At 37.6% G+C, this 25,265-nt stretch overlaps 1 long non-coding RNA gene across 1 annotated transcript in view; it reads left to right on the top strand.

Moving 5' to 3' along the window:
* The first annotated feature begins 10,567 nt into the window (after positions 1-10,567).
* LOC110365289 (uncharacterized) overlaps positions 10,568-25,265 on the top strand; it is a 35,538-nt gene continuing 20,840 nt past the window's right edge. Inside the window, exon 1 of the long non-coding RNA XR_002424683.2 lies at positions 10,568-10,864. This is a non-coding gene — a long non-coding RNA (uncharacterized LOC110365289). The remainder of the gene's footprint in view (positions 10,865-25,265) is intronic.

The raw sequence follows: 25,265 nt of genomic DNA, 5'->3' as shown, positions 1-25,265 counted from the left end.
CAGCTTGATCCCATTTCCCCTTGTCCTATCATTGTTTGCCACCAAGAAGAGCCTGGCTCCGTCCTCATGGCACTCACCCTTTATATATTGATAAGCATTAATAAGGTCACCCCTCAGTCTCCTCTTCTCCAAACTAAAAAGACCCAGCTCCCTCAGCATTTCTTCATAAGGGAGGTTCTCCGCTCCCTTATTCATCTTTGTTGCCCTACGCTGGACTCTCTCCAGCAGTCCCCTGTCCTTCTTGAACTGAGGGGCCCAGAACTGGACACAGTATTCCAGATGGGGTCTCACCAGGGCAGAGTAGAGGGGAAGGAGAACCTCTCTCGATCTACTAAACACCCCCCTTGTAGTACACCCCAGGATGCCATTGGCCATCAGCCTAAGGATGGAAAGCCCGAATTAAGAGTGAAATCAGCAGCCCACTTGAAGTGCATGTACACTAATACATGCAGTATGGGCAACAAACTAGAGGAGCTGGAAGCCATCGTGCAGCAAGAAAGCTATGATATAGTTGCCATCACAGAAACATGGTGGGATGACTCATATGACTGGAGTGCTGCTACAAGCTCTTCAGAAAAGATAGGCAGGGTAGGAGAGGTGGAGGGGTGGCTTTATATGTTAGAGAGTCACTCGACTCTGTTAAACTTGAGGTCAGCAGTGACAAGGTTGAGTGCCTGTGGACCAGCATCAGAGGGAAGTTCAACAAGTCTCGTGGGTGTCTGTTATAGACCACCTAACCAGGACGATGAAGGAGATAAATTCTTCTACAAGCAGTTGGCAGATGTCTCAAAATCGACAGCCCTTGTTCTTGTGGGTGACTTTAACCTGCCGGATATCTGCTGGGAGCTCAATACTGCACAGAAGAGGCAGTCTAGGAAGTTCCTAGAGTGTATAGAGGACAATTTCCTTCATCAGCTGGTAAATGAGCCCACCAGGGGCAAGACCCCTCTAGATCTACTGTTTACAAACAGAGAAGGGCTGGTGGGAGATGTAGTGGTTGGAGGCCACCTGGGGCATAGCAACCATGAAATAATAGAATTTTCAATAGTCAGAGATGCAGGGAGAACCATTAACAAAACCTCTACGCTGGACTTCCGGAGGGCAGATTTTTGCCTATTCAGAAGTCTAGTTCAGAGCATAACCTGGGAAACAATGGTTAAAAACAAGGGGGCCCAGGAGGGTTGGACATGCTTCAAGCAGGTGGTTTTGAGTGCACAGGAACAGGCTATACCAGTGTGCCGAAAGGCTAGCCGGCGGGGAAGACAACCGGCTTGGCTAAACAAGGAGATTCTGAATGAAATCAGAAATAAAAAGAGACTTTACTGACTGTGGAAAAAAAGGGCTGGCTACTTATGAAGAATTTGTGGAATAGCTAGATCATGCAGAAAAAAAATCAGGGAAACAAAAGTGCAATTTGAAGTTAATTTGGCCGATTCTGTCAGGAATAATAAAAAGTCTTTCTTCAAATATGTTAATAACAAAAGGAGGGCCAAGGAAAATCTCCACTCTCTGTTGGACTCTGAGGGAAATATAGTTAACAAAGATGAGGAGAAAGCTGAGGTACTTAATACCTACTTTGCCTCAGTTTTTACCAGTAAGACAGGTGGCCCTCAGGACAACTCATCTCTGGAGATGGTTGACAGAGATAGGAAGCCAAATAGGCCCCTTGTATTTCAGGAGGAAATAGTTGGTGATTTACTGAGCCATCTGGATCCTCACAAGTCTATGGGACCAGATGGGATCCATCCTAGGGTGATGAGGGAGCTAGCAGAAGAACTTGCCAAGCTGCTCTCCATCATCTTCCAACAGTCCTGGCTCATTGGGGAGGTCCCATATGATTGGAAATTGGCCAATGCTAACCCAGTCCACAAAAAGGGCTGCAGAGCTGACCTTGGCAACTACAGGCCTGTCAGCCTGACCTCGGTGCCTGGCAGGGTTATGGAGCAGATCATCCTGAATGGAATCACACAGCACCTTCAGGGATCAGGGATCAGCCTGATCAAGGGATCAGACCCAGCCTGGATGGGTTTAGGAGGGGCAGGTCCTGTCTGACCAACCTGATCTCCTTTTATGATCAGGTGACTCACCTGGTGGATGAGGGGAAAGCCGTGGATGTGGTCTATCTGGACTTCAGCAAGGCCTTTAACACTGTCTCCCATAATATACCCCTGCAAAAGCTGGTAGCCCATGGCTTGGACAAGTGTACTCTACGCTGGGTTAAGAACTGGCTGGAGGGCTGGGCCCAGAGAGAGCTGGTGAATGGGGCTGCATCCAGCTGGCGGCCAGTCACTAGTGGTGTTCCCCAGGGGTCAGTGTTGGGTCCAGTCCTGTTTAACATCTTTATTGACGATTTAGATGAGGGGATTGAGACCATCATCAGCAAATTTGCTGATGACACCAAGTTGGGAGGGAGTGTCGACCTGCTGGAAGGCAGGAGGGCTCTGCAGAGGGATCTGGATAGACTGGAAAAATGGGCTGATTCCAATGGGATGAAGTTCAATAAGGCCAAATGCCGGGTGCTGCACTTTAGTCACAACAACCCCCTGCAGCGCTACAGGCTGGGCGCAGAGTGGCTGGAGAGCAGTCAGTCAGAAAGGGACCTGGGGGTACTAATTGACAGGAAGCTCAACGTGAGCCAACAGTGTGCCCAGGTGGCCAAGAAGGCCAACGGTATTCTGTCCCGTATCAAAAATAGCATGGTCAGCAGGACAAGGGAAGTGATCCTTCCCCTGTACTCTGCATTGGTGAGGCCACACCTGGAGTATTGTGTTCAGTTCTGGGCCCCTCAGTTCAGGAAAGATATTGAAGTGCTGGAGCGGGTCCAGAGAAGAGCAACACGACTGGTGAATGGACTTGAACATAAGACCTATGAGGAGAGGCTGAGGGAGCTGGGGTCGTTTAGTCTAGAGAAGAGGAGGCTTAGAGGTGACCTCATCACTCTCTATAACTACCTGAAGGGAAGTTATAGCCAGGTGGGGATTGGTCTCTTCTCCCAGGCAGTTAGCAATAGGACAAGGGGGCATGGGCTTCAACTCTGCCAGGGAAAATTTAGGCTGGATATTAGAAAGAAATTCTTTACAGAGAGAGTGGTCAGGCATTGGAATGGCCTGCCCAGGGAGGCAGTGGACTCGCCGTCCCTAGAGGTTTTTAAACTGAGATTGGACATGGCACTTAGTGCCATGATCTAGTAAACGGACTAGAGTTGGACCAAGGGTTGGACTCGATGATCTCTGAGGTCTTTTCCAACCCAGTCGATTCTGTGATTCTGTGGCCTTTCTGGCCACAAGGGCACAGTGCTGGCTCATGGTCATTCTGTTGTCCATCAGGATCCCCAGGTCCCTTTCCCCTACACTACTCTCTAATATATAATTTCCCAACCTATACTGGAACCTGGGGATGTTCCTGCCCAAATGCAGGACTCTACACTTTCCCTTGTTAAATTTCATCAGGTTATTCCCCGCCCAACTCTCCAGCCTGTCCAGGTCCCACTGGATGGCAGCACAGCCTTCTGGCATGTCAGCCACTCCTCCCAGCTTGGTGTCATCAGCAAACTTGCTGACAGTACACTCTATTCCCTCGTCTAAATCGTTAATGAATGTATTGAATAATATTGGCCCCAGTACTGACCCCTGAGCCACTCCACTAGATACTTATCTGTCTAACCTGACAGTATGGCTACACCTACTGTGTTTGTGAGGTATGTTCTTTACAGCACCCTCATGGGGCAGGGAAGTACTACCATTGCTAATGAAAAGGGGAGGGGGACTCAGTCTGGAAAGACTACAGGTTTGACTGCACTAAAATTATAAGGTCAACCAGGTAAGGACGCAGAAATGCCAGCATGATGAAATTAAAGTGTGATATTCTTATTCAGAAGTAAACTAGACACAAATTATTATGACCTCATTTGTTTTGTTTGGGTTTTTTTGTTATATAGCTAAATGTGTTACCTCAGCAGTAATAGCAGACTTGCTCTAATTTTGCCAAATAACCCCATGTGGAGTTGGCTTTAGGTATTTATGAAGGGTCTAGATTGGAAGTCTAACATGGTAAGCTTGTACTGAGGTGCAGCAGTTCTGCAACTCAAATTAGTTCTATCAGCCATGGGTGATCAGTGTTCCTATATGATCAGAATATGTTTTTCTTATTAAAAATTAATGTACATTTTTACTGTTAATGTTTTTGCTAATCTCATATTAGCAACATGAAGACTGAAAGGAGAAACAAGTGATTCCTGGAGTGTGGTTGAACTATTCACATGGCATCCCTGTTTCTGTTTTCTCATGTATTTATGCATCACGTTTTCTAAATGTCATACCAAAAAAATTACAGAATAAATACTTTAATTTATTTTACTTTTGATTTCCACTCAGTGATTTCTAGAACTATAAAAATATTGTCATATGTTTTCTATGGCTGTGTTTGAACGCTAAAGAATTGAATACAAATTCAGCAGAGGGATGGGTTTAATATTCTGTTGTTTAAACTCCACTGTAATATAAAATACTTAATTTCTGGAAGACTAAATGCATGATTTATTCTACAGTTGTGTGGTGTTGTGCTTGGTTTGTTTTTATATCAGAAGTAAAATTTGTCATGTAACTGATTCTATGAGTTTTTTTCAGTTTTTTTAACATGCTTTTGTTTACATGACATAATTCATAAAGTTCCCCTTTTTGTGAACAGACAACTACAAAAAGGATTGAGAAAAGCACTGCTTAATTCAATGATGCATTTTGTTGCTTCATTTGGTTGCCTATTTGAGGTTTTTTTAATAATAGTAATAAAAAGCTAGGAAATAATTTTTAATTATATACTGCCTTTCTAGTTTTAATCTTATTTGTGGCTTAACTTCATTTCTTGTTGGTTGAAGTTAAAAACAACCACAACGAAGTTTACCAGATATCACAATGGATAATCACATTGGTGGGTATTTATATTAAGATGGGGCAATTACTCAATCAGAATGACAGAAATGTGATAAATTCATTTAAAACAATTTAACATGTTCCTTCTGGAATGTCATTAATGTTCATATTATTAGCTAATAAAAATGTCATCTTAAGTGCTAGATCATTAGGGAAACAATTAAAACCTAATTTAGTAAATAGCTCAGTATGTTTATTTATAATTCCTAAATAATTTAGTTTAGCTGACCATATAATATTATTGCATCTCAGCTCTGTGATTTCTAGGTAATTAAAGTAACACATAACACTTGTTCGTTCCTTCAGATAGCTGATATAGTTTCGAACATTTTAGTCTTTGATAAATAACATTGTACTTCTAGGTGTAAAAAGAAAGATGACTTAAAGCAAAAGTTCTCAACAGAAATAGGTGTCTATTACTGGAATCTATCTTCAATAGAAACTTTCAAAAATAATAAAAAAAATATTTCATAACTAATCATATGGTTGTGATTTCCCCACCACCAACATTACTGTTCTAAGAGGAACTTTTTTAAAATATATGCTGGTTTTGTTGACCTTTCAATTGATTTGCATTAAAGTCTTTCTTCATTAAATAGTCTTAGAATAGCTAAATTGTTATAATCTTTTTTTTCTTTTTTTTTCCTTTTTTTTTTTTGGCAAGACTGTGTTGCTCATTAGCACATCAGTGAAAATTTTATGGATATTCTGAAGGTTCCAGTTCTTCTTTGAGTTATCATCATGCCATCAATTTAACAGAAATTATGAACTTAATCGGAATACTCATTTTGTCTCCGATGTGTACTACCTGTGAATCATAAGTTAATGTGCGTAGCTGGTAGGAAAATATATCTATTGAATCAAGAGTACTCTGTATTACTTGGTAAAACCAAAGAACTGCAGGCTATAAGAGGAGCAGTCCGTCAGTCCTCCAGTTCTGGAAATCAGTGGTTTGGCAAGTGATTAAAAGCCTTAGTTAGAAAGAAAAGTCTATGGGGAAAAATGGATAACCTTCAGAAAGTTCAGGTCAAAATCATCTGCTTGGACTGCCCAAATAAGTCTTTGTTGATACACAGGTGGTGGCCTGAGCTTGTGTGTAGATCTTGCATCCTACCTGGTTGCAGAAGTCATCAGGCTGTGGTTCCTCCCACTGGTCTGGGTTTCAAAGCCATACTGATAAGTGGCAGACAAATAGGGATTTGTTGCACGGCACTTCAACTCCAGTTATTTTTTTTTTTCCTGGTGTTTTTTTGTTTGGTTGGTTTTGGGGGGGGATGGTTTATCAGTAAACATAGGTATTGTGACTGCATTGTCATACTTATTTTTTTAAAATTCTACTTTCAAAATCCGTTAGCATGCCACCCAGAAATAAAGGTTCAGTCTACATTGTATTTCCAGTCTGGTGCCATAGTTGTGGAAATACTTTTATATTTTAATTTATCTGGGCTGACATAGGAATGAAATCTGCTGGTTTTCTCAGCAAAATGAGAAACCAAACTAACCATTAGAAGAAGGTGTTACTTGTTTAGAGGTTGTAGTTCAAATGTTCTTAATGTTGGTTCCCTTTTTGTAATTTTTTTTAAGGGTAATACTTTGTTTTGAAAATATTAGATTGGAAGTTTTTGATCTCTCATAATTTTAATCTGAAAATACCCATCACTGGAGGAAGGAAAGAATAATTTGGGCTCTATCAAAATGACTTTTTCCCCACTAAGCAGATCTAAATCTACTATTTGGAAGAGCACTTATGTGTATTCTCTGCATGCAATTCACTGGCAACAGTGGGTTACAGCAGGTGATTAACACTAGTGAGATTAAACCAGAAATGCTTTTCTGTCTATGCCCAGCACCTCCAGCCTTTCTGTGTTCTCATTACCATTCTGGTAAACAGTCCGTCATTTCTTGTGTAGGTAAGATTTTAAGCAGTTTACACGTAAGTTATACAACCCAGGAAACAGTTTTGTTGTGCTTTTTTCCATTTAATCTTTCTTCAAGAAAAATTAGAAAGCTTTTTATTTTGTTTCTAATACTTTGGTCTTTCTTGATTAAAGTCAACTGCCTGTTATTCCCAGAAGTGATTTTTTCTGTGGCTCTTTCTTAATAGAAAAAGTAAGATTATTCAGCTGGCAGCATCGTCATGGCTGTTACTTCTCAGTGTTATCAATTCCTTGTGGTATCTCATGGTACTTAATGATGATCAAATTTATATGGGGTGATGTTCGGTTCCTCAGACTTTCTTGCCCTTCTGAATTTTTTCTGACAAGAAGGTTGCAAAACTAAACTTGATATGTTTCTCTTATAGGCATATCAATAGTTTAGAAACCCGTTGGCTACATTGAAACTGCTTAGTTGAGCATGTGCAAAAGTAACCTGTCTAGATGTTCAAGTCCAAGGTGTAAACACCTAGTAGTGAGGAGAAGACTAAACTTAATTTTTCTCAGCAGTTAAGACAAAGGGTGTCCCCAGCTTTAGCCTTAGTGAGAAGTGAGGAGTCACTGTGACAGCAATTCCAAACTGATTTTTGAATGAAATATGTGAGCTCTTTCCTATCTTGTTTTGTAGCATTGCAATTGGATTTGATTTTTAAGTAGTGTATTAAGTTACACTGGTATTGAGAATACACTATTGAACCTTTGAAATGAGATATTTAAATTATCCAGAACTTGAATATTTAAACAACCCCAGGGATCTGCTAGTCCCCCCACCCTGTTCCAGTCTAAGTAGATTTAAACTCTTACAAGATTCAGAACCTGGGTGTTCACTTCTGTATGACTCCTGCCACAAAGCTCTCTCTGGCACGGAGACCCTGTATGTTAACATTTCAGTGAAGACTTGAACCATCTGAAAGGTTCTTTGCAAAGATCCGTTGGTATGTATGAATGCTGCAGAAACAGCTGTTTATGAAGATGAGCTTCTGACTGCACAAGCTAAACGAAGTGCAATGAAGGATGAACATATCTGGGGTAAATACAAACAGAAATAAAAGTTTTAGGAAAAGCTCTTAATGTAAACTGGCAAGGTTCTCCTATTCTCCCACCTTCAAATTGGTCTTGAGAAATCTACTCCTTTGGCTTAGTTTATGGGCCTAACCTAGAGACTCTGGTTTCTTCAGGTATTTGGGTATTTCTTTCTGAGATACAGACCCTTGATTCTGGGCATTGCTCAAACATCACTTAGGCTTGCCAGCTTTTGAATGTGGTGGTTTCTTTGTGCTATGGTTACTCTAAAATGATTAGCACCTCACTGTTGGAAGCTTTTGTCACCTGAGAAAGGAAAGCTCAGTGTAAGAAGCATAATGGTACCTCTGGGCATGAGTGCTGGCACCTGATACCAAGAACTAGAAAATTTTGAAACCCTTTGCCCACTAATGATTCCTGATAACTAGGTGAATTCAAGCAATAACCAATTGTCTTCCAGGAAATCAGAGTTCTGAGACAATTGCACCCTCAGAAGAGGTGCTTCATAAGTCCTGTGTCATGTGTGTTGTTTGTCATTTCACTTCCTTATTTTTTCCTCCCTTCTGCTGCTTCTGTGCTCTTTGACATAAGAATGAACTAATCAGCATTACTTGTTCAGCATTTGAACACCCAGACCCATGCTGGGGGGTGCTGAGAAGCCTGCAGCTCTTCTGTTGGCAGTGTCAGGTGCAGCCCATGCTCCCAGTCCAAGCCACAGAGGAGTATTTCTGCAGAATGCTGCCTTCTGCTCCCAGAAAGCAAGAAAGTACTGAGCAGGCTCCTAAACCCACAGTGGGGCTGAGCCAAAAGAACAATTGAGCTTTCACATGCCACAGGCCAACTGAGGAACAACAGTGGCTCTTCTGCCTGAAAAAGCATTTCTAAGGATGCTTATAGGACAGAGTGCAATGGGGCTGTGGTTAACTTGTTCACATAATTTTCTACAGGGTTTTTATAGGATTTTTTCATCAGAAAACAGTGAACATACAGGTATGTATGTGGAATATCTGTCTGTTCCTTTGTGATGTTCCTACCATTTTTATTTTACCCACTTGGGGGCAATCACATCAGTGTGAGGCTGAAGACAGACTTAGTTCCAGTTGAAGGGTTGTATCCATGTTCAGATCTGTCTTTTCAAAAGGTCATACCAAAGTATATATCTGTGTGTCTGCAGAAGTGTACATATGCAAGTAGGGAATAGTTTGCAAATCACCCCTAAGGTTCTGACTTATGAAAGAGAATACTTTGTCTCTGAGTTAATGAGATCTATTAAGTGTTATAGAGCCTTGAGTGTTGTATTATGCATAGTAAACTGATATTAGTGACAAAACTTTCTCAATCACAGATTTTAGTTCACCCTGAACCTTCAGTATGTGTTGTACAAGACTGTGCATGTGATACTCAACTGCATGAACAAGTAAGCTGATTATGGACAAGCCCCTAGCAACTGCAAGATTTTGTTAAACAAGCATTTTCAGGTTCACATACTAGCTGTTTTTCATGTGGAGTTGTTTCACAAAGACAATGCTGATGAGAAGCATTTGCTGTTTGCTCCTACTGTATCACATTCTGTAGTGATAAATGTGTTTTGAACAAAACGATATTGGGTCTATAAAAAGAAATTACTCATGTGTAAATTGTAGTGGAAGCCCTGCCAAGGGAATAATGAGACTCTAGGAGTGTACTCATTGGTATTCAAACAAGAGAAAATGCTAAAGGCAATGGTGTCAGCTGAATTTTCTTCTCTGATCTAAACCTTGAATACTGGTGTAGTCTGTAGCTCTTAGAGAATGTTCAAAAATTAATTCTATAGGAGTACTATATATTGCTTCAGGGCAATATATTTTTTGAGTAAATTCAATTCCTGTAACATAAGACTCATCACTAGTTATATTTTAATTTGGTACATTAATTCCAGCAAATGAATTACTGAGGTGATCAATAAGAAAACTCTTTATATGGATAATAATGTTGAGGGTGATCTGTGGAGAGACAATGAGTCTCATGAGTCTAAGAGGAAAAAACTACATGTAGATGAGGATGGAAGTCTCATTTTTATACTAGTGCTATTTTCATGGAGTCCAGTTTATGTCCATCTTCTCTGCCTTGCCAACTTTTCAGATCAAACTTTGGAATGTTGGACTTTTTAGCTGTTCTTCTCTGGTTTAAAGAAAAGGAAGTTGTTCAGCTGCTATGAGAGAGGTAAGAAACTTATGGCTGTTCTTATATAAGTCCAATGAATTGTGTAGCATTCTGCAGATTAACATGACAGTAAAAACATCCAGGTATCAAAACTTTTATAGAATGGATTATTTATTTGCTAGGTGAGCAAATCTTTGCCTCCATGCACAAGGCAATATTAATTAGTTGGGCTTGGGTTTTGGGGGTGGGAGACTGGTTTACGGGGGAGTGGGGGCAGGAGGGACAGATGATTGCTTTTCTTGGAAAGGGAGGGCTTAACACAGCAGGAGCTACCTCCTCTCAATATTTTCAAAAGGGGTTACGTTTAGATGTATTACTTGGTTTTTTGTTTTGTTTTGATCCTTCTTCACTTAGACACCTGTGAACTTCTAAAGATTGCTAAGCATCTTTAGTTTTTCACCTCCAAGCTTTGGGATGGAATAATAAACTGTCTCAAACACTCAAAACCCAAAGAACTATATTGGTGGTGGTGGTTTTGGTTTTGATTTTTTTTATTTTTTAAGTTTCTTCCTTTTGCTTGAGGAGGACAGCTAAAGCACAAATGCTATTCTAAATGACCCAAATTGTTTTGGATCTGTTGATTAGTTTCCTGACAAATGATGTTGCAGTCTGGATTGAAGCTCTAAAGAAAAAACCCATGAAGTATAACAACAAGGCTCAACTGTATCTTCTGCTGTCTGCCATGGAAACTCTCCTATGATAAGATGTCAAAGGGTAGAAAAGCAGGGTGGAGAAAATAGCCTGACTCAGCCAGAAGCAAAATCCCAGGCTCAGGTGGTGAGTGCTCAAAGAACCAAGTGCTTGTTTATAAACTTAAGTGGTTGGTTTCAGATTAACTAATCAAGTAGCAGGTGTGATAATTGAAGACATGAAGTCTTATTAATCTCCTGAGTCCATGGCCATGAAGCTGTCACTTTGTGTTTGGGAACCACTTCAGGTGGATACAGAGGTAGTGTATAATGCTGTTCCTTCAATGGGAAGCAAGTCACACCTGTTAATCTAAACATTTCTCAGTTTGTCTGGTTTTCCTGGAACACAGACTTCCAACAAGTGGTCTGTGGAGAAACTGGTATGGTTGTGAACATTTAACAGCGGATCATGGAGAATAGAGTTTTATTTTTTAACAATCTTCCTGCTTTTTTCCCCTCTATAAATTATCATTATACTATATCATGATTTTTAGCTGTTCATATCATGTTCGGGATCATATAATTAAGACCTAGCCAATGTGCATTGAAAGGAGTGTTTAGAAAAGGGTAGAAGAGCACTCTAGCAGGCTTTAATCTAAATGCTGATTGCATTTAATCTCCGCTGATATACATGACAACACTTTCCTTTTAGCTAGTGAAATTATTAATTCAGGAAATAGTTACTAATGAGAGAGTAGTCATATGGGAGAGGAAAGATCACAACCCACCAAAGTGCATCACAAATGCTACCAAGCAGCTGAAAGTCTCTTCTTCTGTGGTGCATTCTTTTGTACTACAGGGGTTTTGCTTCAATTTGTTTACAATTTGCATTACTGCTGGTCACAGTACTTTTACCACAGTAGTATTTAAAATATAAAATGTTTTAGTTACAAAAATCTTATAATAGAACAACTTTTCAAATAATTTTAAAGAGTAATGATACACTGAAATGGATTAAGAGAAAAGTAGTTTATTGGTAAGGTAGAGACAAAAATGTGCTCCTTTTTTCCTTATTCTTACAAATTGGAAACAGCTTCTACTTGTATAAGGTTGTCCCCACTTCTCTTTATTACAGTTTGTTAATGTCCTTTTCCTTGCCAAAGCAAACAGATTAAAAATCAAACTAATTTCCATGACTATGACCTGTGTCTTCCTTCCCGATTTACCCACTGAAGCAACAAGGGCAGACTTCAAATTTTGTGTTTATATATTTCTTCTCTTTTAATATTTTTTTAACCTTTCCAAATCACATGTCAAGGTGAACAGGAGATTTTTCTTTTTTCTAACTTTGTACTGTTAACTTCTTTACAGAAAGGTGCAGAACCAGAATACATTTTCAAAGTATTTGAAAAAAATCATCCAAACCATAAGACTTGGTCAAAAATAATAAAGAAGAAAAATAATTTGTTTGACGCATAATTATTCAAAGCATATAAGCAGTTGTAAATGATGTGATATTAGCCAGATTACTCATTCCCTTCCATGATAAACTAAAAATTTATAACCTTATAAATGGATCACCAGGCCTCAAGCCATCAACTCACCATCTTTACTCCACTAGTGCTATTTTTGTTTTGTTTTAAAGAAACTGTGGTTGGCTGGCAGTGTAAAATAACAGGTTCATGTCTACCCTAATTAAAATAATTCTTTCTTATAATTATTTATTCCTTGCAGTGCTTTAGGTAGGTCTTTTATGTTGTAAAACTAGTATTTCTGCCAGAAATTACAAAGTGCATACTGCTACCAAATGCTTTTCTTTGAAGCATGTGAATATAGTACCTGTATGCTTAACAGTTTACACTCATAAATGAATGGGAATTCCCCATGGCTGCATTATCTCTTCTTTAGATGTACTGTTATGTTTCAGAAATGCTAGCCTGAACCAGTTTGTATCAAATGCTATTTTATGACATTAAAGAAACATTTAAAATGTGTCATAAATCAGAGGTAAACTTAGTTTTGCATGCAACCTATTTGCCTTTGGATGTTCTTATTATAATGACTTGGGGGGAAGGGGAACAGAAGATATACTTCCACACTGGGAGCTAGTTGGCTCACTAATGCAATCTGAGTTGTGTATCAACACATTAATGGTAAGGTCATGAAGTTAATGATGTTTAAAACTGTATTATAAAATTTGCCTCAGCAACCTCATAAAAAGTAGCAACTAACAAGGTACCTTTGATTTGTGGTAACACTAACGTTGTTTCTTCAGCATGAAAGCACTATGTTCATAATTGTAGCTGGTGTGCTGCATTGATTTATAATTATTTTTTTTGTTTCTGACTATAATTTTCACACCTATTTTAATGAGCCCAAGACATAGAGAAACAACATCCATCCTTCCAGAAGTTTCAGTCCTGTAGGCAGTACTCAGGGCTTTCACTGAAGCTCAGCACATAGAGCTTCATTTCATGTAAGAACCTTGACATCACCAAATCTGATAACACTATTGCAGTTCACACTGTGTAAGGAAACACTTAGATTCAAAATTATTAAACTACGATTTTTAATTTTTTTTAGAATTCTTGTTACACTAGGATATGCACAACATGGAGCATGGGTAGAGTTTAAGAATTTACTGTTAGTCCAACGAACTTCAACAACTCTAATCATCCAAATTAAATAATGAGTATGGAAAAGCCTCACTAATTAGATGTATAAAATTATTATATATTAAAAAAAAAACAAACAATACAAACAAACAAACAAAACTGTTAGCTTCTGCTTTGTTGTAATGTTGTTATCACTCTTCTAAGGTTCCCTTAGGCTCTAAAGGTGCTACTACAGGCTTCCCTGGGCAAAATCAGGAAGAAAGTTAAAATGAGTACTCCAGCATCCTGAGATTTTTACTAGGACAAGAAGCATTCTCAAGATGAGAGTGACAGGAGAAGCATGATGTTGATGCTTTCTTCCTCCTGACTTTTGGATCTTCTTAGAGCTATTATTACTTCTTCCCACCTATGCCTGCTCCTTTCCCTGCACCCAGGGAAGGGGTGAAAGTTGCCCCCCAGTACCTCACCGCCTGGGTCTGTCAGCCCCTTCCCTAGCAGTGTTCACAGAGCTGGAGCTCAGACAGTTTGGGCAATGGGCACTTGGCCACAGGGAGCCTGATAAAACCAGCTCAGCCCTGCTCAGGCCTGGGGCAATTCAAAGCCTGTGACCTCTTATTGATAACAATTAAAATGCATCTACTAGATTACATATGCTGTTTTGGAGAATTAACTAAAAGAGAAAAAGGTCTTGATACAAATACATTGACATATTATTTTTTTGTGTCTATACATGTACACATGTATTTTGACTCATGTAAATTCCAAGGTGGAGGCAGTGAGTTTGAATACTGAATGCATATTTTATCTTGTATAGATGTAGTTGCAACTATCCAAGAATGAACTGCCAGGAAACTACTAGTTTTCAGAGATATAGCTCCCCTACCTTCAAGCAAAGGAAGCATTTTACTTATCAAATGCTTCCTCATATTCCGTTTGCTAGGGTTTAGCCAGACCTGTTCAAGTCCTCCGAGTTGTATCCTTCTTGCTCTAATTTCTCCCTTGTGCTATAAATTGGAAATCTCTCAATTAGCAGCAATTCAGAAAACTGAAGTATGCATGCAAATCTTCCCTTTAAAAAACTTTTAAAAATCTTCCTAGAAACTAACAGTATTTTTAATAATTTAGGTGAACTCCTGTAATTTTTCTGTCTTATAACTTCATTAGAAATCTATGAGTTATTGGTTGAATAAGGATTAAATGGTCTGGAAAACAAAATTAATAGCTATTTATAAACAGACCTTAATTTTCTATTTTAGATTTATATCAACTGCATTCCATCTGGCTTTACTCATGGATCTGTTAATGTAGGATTATTCTCACAAGCAGTTATATCTATAATAAAAAGTGCATAAATATATTGTATGTGCTCAGTAAGCTGTCTTAGTATATTTTCTCTTATTTTTTCTATTGCTGTACTAATTCTACTTAAATTGTGACAAAGCTGGGTCCAAGAGTATAATTGAATTCTTCCTGAAACTTAATTAGTTCAGTTCTGATATCTTTTCTATTTCTGGCAATAGTTACTAAATATGGTGCATACATCTGTATAAGGAAGGCACTTAAGATATGCTAAAAGAGAGGCATATAGCTACATACAAATGCAATCACAGACAGGGTCTTCCTATGCTGTCCTTAAATCCAAAAGGAAACTTCTTTTAGACTGGCTCTCACTTAGGTAGGGTGATGACAGTTTCAGAGACAGAAGACTAGATCATCTCCTGTCTGCATCTCTCTTTTGAAGGCTACAACCAGTAATTCTTCTGCCTGCAAACAAGAACAGGTCTAGGACTGACTCATAATGATGTTACTGATGAAATATGTTGCTTACAGGGATTATTTTTTATTATCTACATTGATTGGCAAATCAAGTATGTATTAATGCTGAGGCAGTTAAGAGGCAATAGATGATACCTGCATTTCCTAGTCATTTCCTAGTCTGCCTTCTCTCATTTAGATCCTTATCACTTCCAATTAAAACTTCTTTAGCATTCTTTTTAAATCTGAGTCCTATATAACTGCTCTGTACACCTTGTAGATGTTGTTCTCCTGTGCTGAGTCTATAAATCCCACTTGGCTCCTACTTGCAAGTGCTTTGGTTTGTCTCTCTTAGAATGCTCAAGGTGGTTGATCAAGACACCTTTCAAGTCAAACTAGACAGAAAGGTGCACTTAATGCATACCAGTTGCCAAGGAGCATTGAGACCACGGGACCAGACTCTAATTAGTCTGAGGTGTCATGCTGAGACCCAAACTGCTTGAGGTTTTTGGGTTCCCAGAATTAGATGCATTCCTATACAGATCTGGCCCAATTGGTCTGCTCCTTATGCTAACTTCAATGTATGCATTATTGTGTGGTATTAGTTTCATCTTAAAAAAAAAAAAAAAAAAAACAAAAAAACAGTTGCCTATTGATATTTTCTGTGCTGTTGCATTAGCTTCAAACTTGTAAAAGACTTTAAAAAATCAGCTTAACTTCCACAAGCTATATGTAAATTGTTTGTTGCGACTGACTTTTTTCAACACTACTCAATCATTATTTTACTCAGATAAAGCCGAGCTACCACCTTTATTCCTGTTATTACTTTTTCTGACTGTAGATTGACAATTTACAAGGCAATGAAGGAGTGCAAAATTCAAAAGGAAAAGTGAAGCCTCTTTTCATAGCATCTCTGCAGAAAGCTCTGTTTTGTTCTCAAGTGCCTGACACTACAATTTCTTGACACTTCAAAAGCTCTCAGGCTAGGATTTGGTTGAGATTCCTAGAAAAGTTGATTCGCAATCAATATTTTCTTGGTAAAACTGAAAACACTGTACATATGTTTGGAGCTAAAAGTCATTGTTTGCTAAAGCCTTCATTGAACTATCTGATGTTGGAATTAATTAATATAGAAAAAATTCATTAATTGTACTAAAGTATTATATAAAATATTTTTATAGAGATATTGAAATAGTCTTTCTCTTATCTGTCTCTGTTTTCACCTTTCCAGTGTTTCCCTTAATCTCAGGGTCAACTGTTCCTGTACTTCTCAAGAAAAAATGGTGTATTCTATTAACCATTTCCAAGAATTACCAGCAATTTTTCTTCTTCATGGAAGAATTGGTGTGAAAAACAAAATAGGAAATGGTTAATATTCCGAATTTTGACGCTTAGATGTACTTCTCTTTTCTTGCACTTCTTGTGGTGTCTTTTTTAATTGAATTTGATACAAGTGGTCTACCTTGTTAATTAAAAACTTCTTAAGAAAGGGGCAAAATAATAAAAGAAGCTATTGCTGAATCAGTGGAATTAAATATTTAGATAAAACTGTACTAAAAGTGGTATTGGAAACTACCACAAAAATTGAAGTAAAAAAGTATTATTTTTGTGATTAACTTTACAATGACGGTGAACTTCTACTGTGTATGCATGGCTGAAAATGTGTGTTTACTTTTTTCAGCATCAAGTGATTGTGCCCTCATAATGGTAATGCAGATCTAGCACTAGATAAGAACTTGCAATCATCTACATGTCCTCTCCTATGAGGTGGCATTTTCTTCTAACAGTACTTATTTCAAGCCCCTTTCTTCCCTGATTCTTCTGTATTTAAAAGCCAAGTCCAGAAAGACAGGAATCGGTATTTTAAACTTCTGGTTAAAATGAAGTAAGTGGTTGGGGTGGTTTTTAGTACAGTTATAAGGTACAACAGCTCAAGAAGGTCAATATAACTTCCACTAGAGAGAAGTAACATTAAAGTTCACATACTTTGCAAAATAACTCTATGGAATTAACAGAACCTGGGGAAAAGAAACTGCTTAGAATCATAGAAAAACTTCATTGTCTAAGCTGCATGGAGAGTATGCATACATAATTTTTTAAGACTTGGCTTTTTATACTTTTCAATTTTGATTGATCTAAATTGATACAGGACCTTCAACACATAAGAGGACATGTAATTTTAGCTTCACCTTGACTATGTCCTTTCAAAATAAATTGTAACACTATCTTGGGTCATATTCTGCCTCAGTGTAGAACAGCTAAGTGAAGAGCTTGTAGCTTCTATACCTTTCCAAGTAAATTAATTTTACAAGAACACCACAGCTTCTGTCATTACAGTATACAATGAAGAACGGTGTACAGTATCATTTCATTGTACTGTCATTAGTTTCAACATTGTGCAGTCTCAAGAAGTGATATTATCTGAAAAATCTCAGCTCTTCAACACTTGCATCAGTTGAGCTGATGCTTGTAATAAGGAAGACGAAAAAAATGTAATATGCCAGCTGTCAGTGAAAAACGGAGAGTAATAAACTATCCTGGTCTAAATGCAGCAATAGATCAGGACAACTCTCTAACCATAACAGCTGCTGAAGATCTTAGAATGTCTTTTCTATTTAAACATAGCCCAAGGTTTGCTTTAAATATATCTATGAATACATCTAAAAGAAAATGTCTATAGGAATCATATTCACTTTGACCTAAACAACCCATAGTGCAGAACTTCACTTTGTTGCATTCAGAAACTCCACAACATTTCAGTATGAAGGTTGCATGACTGAAACTCTTTGCCTTAAGTTTTTGTGTGACTTTGTGCAGTCTCTGAAATAATGGCTTTTTTTTTTCCCCCCCTCTCTAAGTTTTGCATTATAAGGAGAGAGGATTGTGCTAAAGGATGTAGGAAGGATACTTCTTCCTTTACGTGTTACATGAGTTTGTATATAATCATAGTTGGTAACTCCAGGAGCTGTTGTTACACAAAACTTATCTGAAAAATTGTGATGAGACAGCTTTGTGTTTGCTCTAGCTGCAAAATGCTTAGGTTCATTCAGCAGGGTATGTGAGAAGTCAGTTCCTGCAGTAAAATATTTGTGCTAGAATATATGCAAAGCTAGTGATGCAAAAATCCAAACCTAGTCTGAGAACTGCATGAGCGAATGCTTATGTCTGTGCCTGGGCTGGTAAATGTGGCCGGTGTGAAGGCTCTAATGGCATGAATCGATTTGTCTGCCCATCTGTGCTCATATAAAATAACAGTGTTGAGGAATATTAAATTGCAAGAATGCTAAGGTAGAGAACTGGCTTTATGGAGTTATTTTGGAGCTGGGCAGGCTTACAGCTGTGTGAGTCACAAGGACTTTCTCTCAAATGGGTTCCTGAGAGGATTTGATTTCAAAGGCAAAATTGCCATGCAGGAGCCAGGGTGTGGTATTAACACATCTGAAAGAACATGCATTTTGGTTACTAAAACCATGATGGCTTCTTTAACACTGTAAGTGATGGAGCTATGTCTCCCTTCACTATTTGGTTCCATTACTAAAAGTGCTTCCACTATTTTGAATGGATATATATGTTAGAAGTATAATTTGGTCCATTTCTGTTTCTGAACATTTTGTTTGCAGATCAAGATGATACTTTTACTAGGTTTTATTAATGAATTAAAAAAAAAAAAAATACAGTAGCTTTATTATTTCTGTGGAGAATATCTTAAATTAGTGGAATAATCTTTTTTTATTTCTTTAGTTGGTTTGTTTGGTGGTGTTGTGGTGGTGTTTGTGGTTTTTTTTCCCCCTCACTTTCTAGTATCCAACATACAAAGAATTGTACTGTGCAAAAAGATTGGTGGGCATATTCCCTTTGAGAACATGAAGATCTGAAATTAATCCTGAAGTTGAAATTCCATTCACGAGAAGTTATGGTTTACACTTCTCATGAAGTTGACTTCAAGTATTTTTTTCATATTTAAAGAAAATTTTAAGTGGAATGTATGTGTTTGGATAAAACTGATACTTAAAATGAGAAGGCTTTTTTATAAATTAAGAAGTTTCCTATGCAAATACAAACTTCCTGTTTTGTTTCCACTTATGTCATCTTAATGGAGAAACTTCACTGAAAGTAACTACAAATGTATTTTCACTTTCTTGTTGTTTTTTAAGTTATACTTGAAGCAGGGTTTGCAGAACTCTGCAAACTTGTTTGATATATTTCTAGCTGCACTAGGTTTATTTGAAAACTGTTGTTCAGTGTAATATAATTTTTTCCATAACTGAATTACATTGCAGCCTTCTCTTTGAGAACATAGGTGAATGATAACAATTGCTTAGTATCTTGGACAAAACCAGGACTCTGAAAAGGGAGCAAAAGTAGTTTCCTGTAGTTCAGGAATGAAAAAATGGAAAGTATATGTGGTATATACATGAATCATAGCATTTATGGCTTATTACAAAAATACAGACACAAGCACGAAAATGTTCAAGTCCACAAAGACACAAAGATTAAGAAAAAAAAAAAGTTTAGGATTTTCAGAAAAATATATTCCAAGTCTTATATATTTAGAGTTGCCACTAATGATTGTCTTACCTCACTGACTTTTCTTAGACTTAACTTGCTTCTTAGTGTTGCACACAGTTATGCTTGAACCTTTGTGGAGCTGTGCATTTTTTTGGTTTTATTTTGACTTACCCATTTATTTGTTCATTTTAAAAATCATTAAGCCATTAAATCTTGTGTGTGTAACCATGTTTATGTCTACAAGAATAATATATAGGTGGGCTACTGTAAGAGGCCTAACTAGTATTTTCTGGTTGGTTTGTTTGTTTGTTTTTTCCCAAGGTCTTGGAACTCTGCTGTTAGATCTCTTAGGTATGTCTTCAGCCAAGTAAGGTATAAAACAGAGTAGTTGTCCAGAAATGTCGAAATACACTTCTTGGACTTTTTTTCCCCCCCTACTTCAAAACATCAAAACATCTTTTCTTTGTTTCCTTTCATTTTGTGAAAGAGATGTATAATCCACATTCAGTGTCAGAATATCTTGATATTAACTGTTTACTCTTTCTACTGAAATGATATGTATATAAAGATGCAATGATTAGTTATCATGAACAGTCAAACTCTGATTCCATAACCATTAGACTTGTTTGAGTCATGCTGCTTCATGCCCATCTGCAGAAACAGTGTATCACTTTAAGACTTTGGTAGAATAAACAGACAGACAGACGTGTTATCAGACATATGTTGTTATCACAGCATGGAAGGCTTTATTCTCTTTTTGTTTTAATGGAAAGCTCAAAGACTTCAAGACACAATATTCACTAATTAAGCAAATCTATTAAAAGCTTTTTGAATAGACAATTGTGATAATGGAATAGAAAAATGAATGGAGTTAGAACATTAAAGAAAACAGAGGCAGGAAAGAAGAACAAAGAAGTTGAATTTCCATTGAAAATAATTCCCACATTATCAGGCTCATATGCCATATTTCTTTTGTTGTTTTTTTTTTTTTTTTAAGAACTGTTGAATAGCATTCTGCAAATAACATTTAAAAATTATGCATTTCTTTATGGAGGCGAAAGTCCTTGAAAGTACTTATTCATGGGCACTTGGGGACTATGACTTGTCAGCATTTGTGAGCATTTCCCAGGTAATAACCCTTCAAAGACATTCCAGCATTTCCAAGTTGGTAATGCTCAGCCTTATTGCATGCTAACATCACTCTTACAAGCATTTAAAACAACAGTTAAACCATCAGTCTTTGCAAAAGAGTCATTGCTTTAGTTCCACTTCTGCAAATGAGCTCTCGAATGTTTACTAGGATGGTTACTTAAGTTCTAGTGGCAGTACACAGCTCCTTAAGCATCAAATATCTAATATTTTGTTCATCCTTGATGGGAATGTGTTTAAGAACATTGAAATGTTTTAAGAGAGAGATCATCTACATTGTTAAAATTCAAGATAGCAATATTTTAAATTTAAGGAAGATGAGAAGAGTTTCATGCTTTCTTATCACCTATACCAGCCCAAAGGCTTGACCACTGCTAGTACGGAAACCAGTTATGGATAAAATATTCTCTTGCTCACCCAGTTGTCTGTGTGTACAACTTCCAAATATGAGTTATCACGGCAATCAAACTTAATAGATGCAAGGGTCTGTGAATGTGCAACTGTGTCACAGCTAATAAAATGACAAGAGTCAGAGTAAATAGGAAAAGATTCCATTAAATTTCCTCAGACTTGCATTGTCTGGGTCTGCTATTCTGGTACTTTATAACATCGAGAACTAGCTTCACAAATATATTTTTTCAAGTTATGAGATAGAAAAAAAAAATTGCTAACACTTGACATGTTTGTAAGGGGCTTTTCTAGAATTTTTTGTGTCCCTTCCCCATCATTAGTTCATTGAGATATCCATAGTTATGAAAGTACATATGCTATGAAGCAGTTGTGTTTAAGATCTCTTAGTACTGATGTAGTTAGATAACAGAATCTCAGCCCTAGAGACAGACACTACATCAGTGCTGTAGAATGTGGAAAACAAAAGGTTATGTGTGAACTTTTAAAACCTTTTGCTGTACAAGCAAAGCACTAGAAACTTCTCCTGCATGAAAGGTTTCCTTCTGTAAAGTGGTGTGAATGGGCTTTTGGTCAGGGTTTCCCCATGTCTCACAGGAAGTTATCTGTCCTCTTAAGTCTCCAAGTGAAAGGCAGCATGTTCTCAGCTTTGTTTGTCCTCTGAACATAGAGGAAATTAACTGTAAATGGAGAAATGTGGAAAACGAATGTAAGTTCCTCCATAAGTTATAGCAGTCAGAGCTGCTAGTAGCTTTTTGTTGATTTTAGCCATGAGAGGTCTGGGGTTTTGACCTGAGGCATGCGGAGCTACAGTATTCCTATGGATACAGAAAACATTTCAATTTGTCTTTTTTTTTTTGACAGACTTTGGTTAGAAGCACTTTCACCCTTGAGAATGTATCTTGCAGTCAGAAGATGTTGATTTAGACATCTTGTATATTGCAGCGACCCTTTGATGTGTTTTAATTTTACAACTGGATTAACAAGTCTCATGCTCATGCCCCTATTAAATTTAGAATAACGACATTTATCTTAGCTCAATATCTTTTAACAAAATTGTGTATGTGTTTGCCTGTAACAGCTGACTCAAACACTAAACTCAAGTCCACATAATCTTTCTGAACACCCTATTTTCTCTAATGTCAAACCAGTTAAATGGCTAACAGTGTATTTAACCTTAGACAAACAAATCGTTTTCCCACTTGCAAAATTTTCATTAAACATTGGGTTTAAGTAAATTGTACAAAAGATGAGTTTTCAGACACACTGAATCCAAGGAGCAAGGATGCTTGATAAAATACCTGGCTAGAGCACAAAACTACTTTTTTTTTACCTTAGAAATTACAACATGAATATACAGCATTAGCTATATTTGCTACTTTGCAATAAATTCCTAAAAAGCCTTCCTTTTAATCTGTGTCTGGGCTAAAAGGGTGAAAACAAAATTTGAGTTATCTTCCTCAATTTAGTGAAAATCTGCAGCGCACTAATTTTACTCATAAAGGACTGGAGCCTAATTTCCATCTGCATCTTTAAAATCTATGTAAAAGTCATTAGTTATTAATTATGGAGAGATTGTAATGAATGATTTATTTCTGCATTACGTAACACCATATGACTGTTTGCGAGTGTTTTTTCAGTCGAGCGTATTTCCTGAATGGCATGATTTTGTGTACCTCTCTTGGTTTTAGTGATATAAAAACTGCATTTGCCCTTTTTGATGATTTTTTTTTTTCAATAATATTCTCTATGGCCCAATTGAATTCTTTGCATCCTATCTCTTTAGAAGAATATGTCAGCTCTCAAGTGTCCACTAGTTCTTTTTATCTGATATGGACCCTTTAAAACCCACAAGCATGTCTAGGTTATCAGACTCACTTTAAAATACTGCCATTCATCTGTTCAGTTTAATGCATTCTCAGTTGGGAGTTGCTATATTGGCTAAAGGCTATGCCACTCTGCAGCTTAGAAAATGAGAAAAAAAGGCAGCCAGGCTAACTATACCATTAACTTTCCTTCAGCCTGCAATACATCAACAGAGCATCAGACCTGATCATGTTTTTTATAGCTGCTCTACCACAGCAAATAATGATTAGATATATTTATTCAGAAAGGAACGCTGTTTAGTCCTCTGGAAATTCGTTGTTCTCTTAAACATGATATGCAGTGATTGCCCATTAATCTTATCATACATTTTCTCTTTAAAAAAAAACAAACTATTCATGCTTTGAATGCTAGAGGAAAGGGGAGAGGTGAAGTCTTTACCTGTAAATGGCGAGATAATGTACTTGACTCAACCCACAGAACATCTAAAATAAATGATGTTGTCTTTCCTGCCAGTGAAAATTGTAAAGCCATGTCTATTGATTAACTAGTGACGCAAAACAGCTCTTTTCTGTGTCCTACTGACTGGGTCTATTTGGTACTTACTAATACCTAATAGGGTCTTAGGGTAGCAAAGCTTGCTTTTAGTTTGTAACCAGTTTACTTTCATTCTGTGTTGATAAGACTGGGTTTTAAATATCATGGAAGCACAAGAGTCAAAGATAATTTTACCGGTAAAACTTGAAGAAAGTCAATTTCAGGTAGGATCTCTGCAGAATGTTTAACTACTAGAAGGAAGGACGATGTATCAGTAATAGGAGAAATACTAGTCCACTATGGGATTTCTCTGTGTGTGACTCGTGAAAGACATAGGGTAAATTAAGTGAAAATTACAACAGTGGCCTGCAAATGAGTTTTGTCTGGAGCATGCATTTTGTGGATTTTCTGCTTTAAATAAATGTATACTTAGATACTATCTGCAAAACAAATATATTTGTATTTTAGTTTAGGTTTTGACTTTTCATTCATTCATTTTCACTCATTTTCAACTGACTTTGAGTAAAATGTAAAGGCTTTCTTTTTTATTTTGTTAGAATAAATGTGTGAACAACCATCATTATCATTTGTATAAAACAGATCAAAAAACAATATTCTAATTTCTTTCTTTTCAAATGTGTACCTACAAACCATTGTCTCTGTAATGAATTACTTCGAAAGGTTGTATAAAACTTGGCATATGGCCAGATGTGTTGTGTTTCAGCTGATTGCAGATGTAAGTGGTGTCACTTGAGGCATGCTTCCTCATCTCCTGAAACAAAAATAAAACCAAACATATTGTGGCTAGCAGCCTGCAGGATAGTTAAACCTCAGGCAGCTCCGATGCTGCTCTGTGTGTGCCAGCAGTGGGGGACACAGGAATCCCCAGGAACACAGGGAAAGGCTTCTAAGCAACAACGTGAGACCATTAAGGATCAGTCAACCTCCAGTTGTTGCTGCTTCATGGTACAAAAGCTGCAGATGGCTCCTGAGGCAGTGTCCTGGTGCTGCTGGCCAACCATAGCTACCAAAAGCACCACAGGAATAGCCATCATTTCTCTGTTTCCACCTAGGTGACAGAAAGTCACATCATGGTATCTCACAGGGCTCCCATGAGGATAAGTACTTCATGGTGCTAACAGTGAATGCAGAGAACAAATTATCAAGGTGCCAAAATTATGCAGAAACACCCCATGCTTTTTCCATAACTTATTTATTTTTTCTGTGTTTGTGGTATAAGAAAAAGAAAGGAACTAATTTGACCAAACTTCAGTCTTGACTGTAAGAAGTGAGCAAACTAGTACAGATTACTGTCTGTATAACAGCCCTGAGTCTGAAAAACATATTGAGGCTAAAAGGGATGTAAGGTGTTTTTGAGGTAGTAGATCTGTCTTTTTACTAACGTTCTAGTAACTATATCTTAGTCTTCTGTTTCTTAATATGCTTAGAAAAATTCTTAACATTTTTGAGGATTTCCTGTTGTTCTCCAACTGCCACTGTACAATCATCGTTTGTTCTCAGTATGATAAGCACATACGCACTTGTGGCTCATTTTTTATCCTACCAACTGTACTCTTTCTAGCATGGCTAGAGAATACTGGTGGCACGCTGCTGACAGAAAAAACACTCCCCTGCTCCCCATTGTCCTTGAATTTTGGTGCACGCTTTGACATTGCAGACCTTCTTACCCTCTTGGATCAGTTCTGCTGCTGTGCTGACATGTGATGTCTTTTGGTCACGGTTCCCATGAGG

This window comes from Columba livia, chromosome 1 (genome assembly GCF_036013475.1).
Source record: "Columba livia isolate bColLiv1 breed racing homer chromosome 1, bColLiv1.pat.W.v2, whole genome shotgun sequence".
NCBI classification, from domain to species: Eukaryota; Metazoa; Chordata; class Aves; order Columbiformes; family Columbidae; genus Columba; species Columba livia.
Note: the sequence above shows the minus strand (reverse complement) of the source record. Positions and strands in the feature narration are given on the sequence as shown.